This window comes from Calidris pugnax, unplaced genomic scaffold (genome assembly GCF_001431845.1).
Source record: "Calidris pugnax isolate Ruff unplaced genomic scaffold, ASM143184v1 scaffold109, whole genome shotgun sequence".
NCBI classification, from domain to species: domain Eukaryota; kingdom Metazoa; phylum Chordata; class Aves; order Charadriiformes; family Scolopacidae; genus Calidris; species Calidris pugnax.
In genome coordinates this window covers 118,406-124,405 of record NW_015090844.1, presented here as the reverse complement: position 1 = coordinate 124,405, position 6,000 = coordinate 118,406, and the positions used below count along the sequence as shown (strand labels likewise).

Sequence of the window (6,000 nt, the reverse complement as noted above, 5' to 3'; positions counted from 1 at the left end):
ACAAACAAGACGCGGGGGGGGGGGGGGGGGGGGGGGGGGGAACCAAAACCAAGACAAACACTTTTAAATTGTTGTAACTCTTGCTTTTAATCATGATAACCATGACGCACGCTGGGTCTCTAGCTCAGCAACCCTGGCATTCTACACTCTCCTTTGACATAGGGAGTTTGGCCCTAGCTTTGCCAGCTCAACAGTTCACCACTGATGGTAAAACAGTCAAATACTATTCTTCTGGTTTTGTAAAATATTACACGACATGGCTTTTCTCTGAGACAGTAAGTCATACCAGAAAAGGGCTACACTTCCAGTATTCTGAGCTGGCCTAGGAGTGGTCTGATCTAGGAGTGTCCTCCTGTTATGCCTCCGCTCCAGCTGAAACATTTTGTTCCGTGAAACAGTGTGCTAAAAAAAAAATAATCTAAGTTTTGCAAGCTTAGCTTCACAGATACAAAACAAAACAAGAGCATAAAATTCCATTCTCCTCCACTTTTTCTTTACCCTCATTTCTTTAAAAGGATTATCTTATCTAGTTACTAAATATTAGAATTATAGTTAACTAATAAAGGCTTCCAAAGAGTTAAGAAGCAATTGTTTTCACAGGTATCTCCTGGGTAAAAGAGTAGTCCCTGCATCTCCCTATATTTTGAATTACAACTGCATGGCAAAAAGGAAATGCAGCTGCAAAATGGTCCCTGGCCACAGGCAGCTGTGAAAAGGTCCCTGGAACGCTGGCATGTGCTTGTACTGTCAGACTGAAGGATCGCACTGCCGGCACTCACGCAGGGGCTGTGAGAGAGACACAGGCTCCCCCAACTCGCTGTGTAACTGCTGGAGTTATGGTGCCACACTCACCCGGCTACACACATGGAAACCCCTATTTACTTAACGGAGCATCCTCAATAGTGCTGACATTCCCAACAGTTACGTAGCATTTCTGTATTACGAATAAATATAAATACTGTCAACCTAATAGTGGCATCAGGATATTTCACTGAATTTCACTGAATTTCTAGAGTTGGAAGGGACCATAGAGATCATCTAGTCCAACTCCCCTGCTGAAGCAGGATTGCCTAGAGCTAGAGCATGTTACTCAGGACTGCATCCAGGCGGGTTTTGAAAATCTCCAAAGAAGGGGACTCCACAACCTCCCTGGGCAGCCTGTTCCAGGGTTCCGTCACCCTCACCGTGAAGAAGTTTCTCCTCATATTTGAGTGGAACCTCTTATGTTCCAACTTGTGCCCGTTGCCCCTCGTCCTCTCGGTGGGAACCACTGAAAAGAGTCTGGCTCCCTCCTCCTTCAACCCTCCCTTGAGATACTTGTAGGCGTTGATAAGGTCTCCCCTCAGCCTTCTCTTCTCCAGACTAAAGAGTCCCAGCTCTCTCAGTCTCTCCTCATAAGGGAGATGCTCCAATCCCTGAATCATCTTTGTAGCCCTACGCTGGACTCTTTCTAGTAGTTCCCTGTCCCTCTTGAACTGGGGAGCCCAGAACTGGACACAGTATTCCAGTTGTGGCCTCACCAGTGCAGAGTAGAGGGGGAGAATGACTTCCCTTGACCTGCTGGCTACACTCTTCCCTATACAACCCAAGATACCATTGGCCTTCCTGGCCGCAAGAGCACACTGTTTACTCATTGTCATTTTACTGTCCACCAGGACCCCTAGATCTTTCTCTTCAGTAGTTGCCTCTAGCGGGTCCACCCCTAACCTGTATTGGTGCCTGACATTCTTCTTCCCCAGGTGCAGGACCCTACACTTTTCCCTGTTGAACCTCATGAGGTTCTTCTTTGCCCAGCCCTCCAGCCTGTCCAAGTCTCGCTGGATGGCAGCACAGCCCTCCGGGGTGTCAGCCACTCCTCCCAGTTTGGTATCATCAGCAAACTTGCTGAGGATACACTCTGTCCCCTCGTCCAGGTCACTGATGAATATATTAAACAGCACGGGTCCAAGTATTGACCCCTGGGGGACTCCACTGGTTACAGGCTTCCAACTTGAACCTGCTCCATTAATAATTACCCTTTGGGTCCTGTCACACAGCCAGTTCTCAATCCACCTCACTGTCCCCTCATCCAGCCCATACTGCCTCAGTTTCCCAATGAGGATGTTATGGGAGACAGTGTCAAAAGCCTTGCTGAAGTCAAGGTAGATGACATCTGCTGCCCTCCCCTCATCCAACCAACCGGTTATGGCATCATAGAAGGCTATCAGATTGGTCATACATGATTTACCCTTGGTAAACCCGTGTTGCCCACTTCCAATAACCCCCCACTCTTCAACTTGTTTGGAGATGACATCTAGTATGAGTCTCTCCATCACCTTCCCAGGGACAGAGGTGAGACTAACTGGTCTGTAGTTCCCAGGGTCCTCCTTCTTGCCCTTTTTGAAGACTGGAGTGATGTTGGCCTTCCTCCAGTCCTCAGGCACCTCTCCTGTTCTCCACGACTTCTCAAAGATGATCGAGAGTGGTCCAGCGATAACGTCTGCCAGCTCCCTCAGCACTCGTGGGTGCAACCCATCAGGCCCCATGGACTTATGAATGTCCAGTTTGGCCAAGTGGTCCCGAACCTGGCCCTCCTCTACTAGAGGAAAAATTTCCTCTCTCCATACCATCCCCCTTGCCTCTAAGGCCACAGATTCATGAGGGGTAGTCCTAACAGTGAAGACTGAAGAAAAGAAGGCATTCAGCAACTCTGCTTTCTCCGTGTCTTCCACTACTAGGGTGCCCACCTCATCCATCAGTGGGCCCACATTATCCCTCACCTTTCTCTTGCTGTTAACATACTGAAAAAACCCCTTTTTGTTATTGTTAATATTGGTGGCCAAGCTGAGCTCCACTTGAGCCTTGGCCCTTCTAATTTTCCCCCTGCATATCCTCACCGCTTCATGGTATTTCTCCTTATCTGCCAGGCCCTTTTTCCAAAGATTATAAGCCTTCTTTTTGTTCCTGAGTTCCAGCCGAAGCTCTCTATTTAGCCAGGCTGGTCTTCTTCCCTTCCTGCTTGATTTTAGGGACTTGGGAATAGCTTTATCTTGCGCCTTTAAGAGTGCCTCCTTGAAGAATGACCAGCTTTCCTGGGCACCCTTGCCCTCGAGGACCATCTCCCAAGGGACACCCCCAATCATGCTCCTGAAGAGGCCAAAGTCTGCCCTTCGGAAGTCCAGGGTGGCAGTCCTGCTGGCCCCCCGCCTTGCTTCAGTGAGAATTGAAAATTTTATCATTTCATGATCACTTTGTCCAAGACGGCCTCCAACGTTTACATCCCCCACAAGACCTTCCGAGTTAACTATCAGCAGGTCCAGTAGGGCACTTTCCCTGGTCGGTTCCCTCACCAGTTGCGTTAGGAAGTTGTAGGACCGAGCTTTCAATAGTAAACAAAGAAACAAAGTAAAGCATATCATACTTTAGCATCACATGTTTCCACCAAAAAAAATTCTTTAAAATGCCTGAAAGCTCTCATATTCATGCACTAAAGCGATACCAATAAATAATTTCACTTAAATTGGTTGGTTGCTAAAATGTTATTATTTAAAATTATTATTATATATTATAGATTATTATATAATTATATATATTTAATTAAGAAATTTTGCACCACTTAAAATGTATTAACAGTTACTCCAGTAGCAGTATAAATACCTTTACCCAGCTATTTTCATCTACAAAGTATCAGAATTAGGCCACCATCAAAATGATCGCACAGATTTCCATGTGCTGTGCTTGAACGCTCAAATTTTTCAGGAAAAAAAATAAATCCCCAAACTACAAAATCCAAATATCAAACAGTCTACGAAGTTTGCTACATGACATGACATGAGAGCTGTCCCAAAAAACAAAAAAGTTTGTACAAAAAAGTTCAATGTCTGAGGAATAAACACTCAGTTCTCTTCTGCATCAAAACGCATTTTTAGAGGTACCATACATAGTGCCCAAGGAAAGAATTCAGTCACAGCCTGGAAGTAGCTTTCATTGCAATAACAAGAAATATTTTGATAAATCATAGCGGACAGACAACTTGCTCAAACCACTACAGACTGAAGTCTAAAATAGTAAAATAGTCTTAGTGACTGCTTCACTGACTGTTAACAAAACACGTTTTAGAAGCCTAACAAAAATGCTGTCAGAACATAGATAGTATGTTCAAGTGAAGCATGCTGTTATTACATAGAGATGGCCATTAATGGAATAACAAAGTGTTTTCTTAAGTGCAGCTACAAGAAAGTAATAGTTACCCCATTTCTCCTCTTGAATATCTACTTACATGTTTCTTACGATACTCAATCTGGTACATCCAAAAATTCTCCATCTCAGTTTTGGCGTTGCTTGAGTCTAACTTAACACACAACTCACTCCGCCTGAGAAGCCTCCCTTGCTATCGTGAAGAGGGATTTAGTAACAGAACTTGTAACAGGAGAGGATTGTGTTGTATGGTGTAACATCTAACCTATCCAGGTCAAACCAACTGGCTACTGAATAGCTCATGAAGACAAACATAACTGACACTGAAACATCTTCAAACACAAACACCTGCTCTTGCTTTATAAAAGCAGCGTTATTTTATCTGCTTTTAGCAGCAGCTTATCTGAAATGCGTATAAGCTAGTGGGTCACATATTCACATACAAAGCTGGGACAGAGGGAATAAAATCAACAAATACTTCAGCAGTGCAAGACTCACTTAAACAAAAGGCCACTACTTATATGACACTAATGTCCACCTACAGGCATCTTGGCAGAGACAACCCTTTACTGAAAGGGTTGTCAGGCATTGGAATGGGCTGCCCAGGGAGGTGGTGGAGTCACCATCCCTGGAGGTATTTAAGAAACGTGTAGACATGGCTCTTCAGGGCATGCTCTAGTGCCCAAGATTATTGGTTTGTGGTGGGATGTTGTGTGGGTGGGTGATAGTTTTGGTTTGGTTGTTGTTGTTGTGTATTTAGGTGGTGGGTGGTGTTGTTTTGGTTTGGTTTGGTTTTTTGTGGTTGGACTCTATGATCTCTGAGGTCCCTTCCAACCACTACGATTCTGTGATTCTGTGAATGGCAAATATATTCTCCATGTACATTAGTTCAGAGGAGACAGCTGGATAAAGCAAGGCTTTTAAATTTATTTGATTTCAGTGATAAAAAGTCTTCTGAGAGGTACCCATACGTATTAGCCAAAGGTCAAACCACTATGAAATATTCAGGTCCAACGTGCAAATATAATTAGATGCATATTTTCACAAGTGCAGCCCAGTACAGCACAGCTATGGCAGTAAATTGCTTCGGGTTTAGCACAACTATGTTGTGGCAGAATATCTACTGTGGTTTGAACAGTTCAAATTCTATTCACTAAGATGTAGACTGAAACCACCAACACCCATTCATAGCTTTCAGATGGTATAAAGTACCCATAAAGAATGCAGCTGAAAGCTAAATTTCCTTACAATAGAACTAATCATTATTATTGGTCACCTTTGTTTAAATTTGCTTTAACTATAGTGTTAAAAATGGAGGGTTTGAAAAAATAAACTCAGAACTACTGTACACATAAATGCATACTGTGGCACAATCTATGCAATTTAATTTATAACTGTGACATAAGGATGAAACTTAAGTTTGTACTGCAGTTGTGGTGTAATTGTGGTGTAACTGCCTCTGTGCATACCCAGAGCACTTACTCATCAGTTTGCGGGGTGGTCCAGGACCCTCCCCTGCCAGTTTGTGCATTGATGATACAAACAAGTTGATTTGAGACAAGGTAATTGACTGAACTGCTCACTTCAGGAGGAAGTATTTAATTGCTGTGTGACCTCTCCTCAATTTCAGGCAGTCTCGGAGATGCTTCCATCAGGTTCCCCCTGCACATATGACACGTGTGGGGCACCATGCATCGCTTCAGGGTGCTACCTACCATCCTCGGTAGGGGCTGTGGCTGACCCAACAGCTCTCCCGCACAGTTTCTGCTGCAAAAACTACCCAAAAGTACATGAATAATATATTTGCCAGTAGTCAACAGAAAG

General features: G+C 44.2%; 1 protein-coding gene across 2 annotated transcripts in view; it reads right to left on the bottom strand.

Annotated features, from left to right (window-relative positions):
* The window catches only part of APBA1 (amyloid beta (A4) precursor protein-binding, family A, member 1), a 93,836-nt gene that overhangs the window by 29,571 nt on the left and 58,265 nt on the right, over positions 1–6,000 (bottom strand). The gene's annotated exons all lie outside the window — the stretch shown is intronic.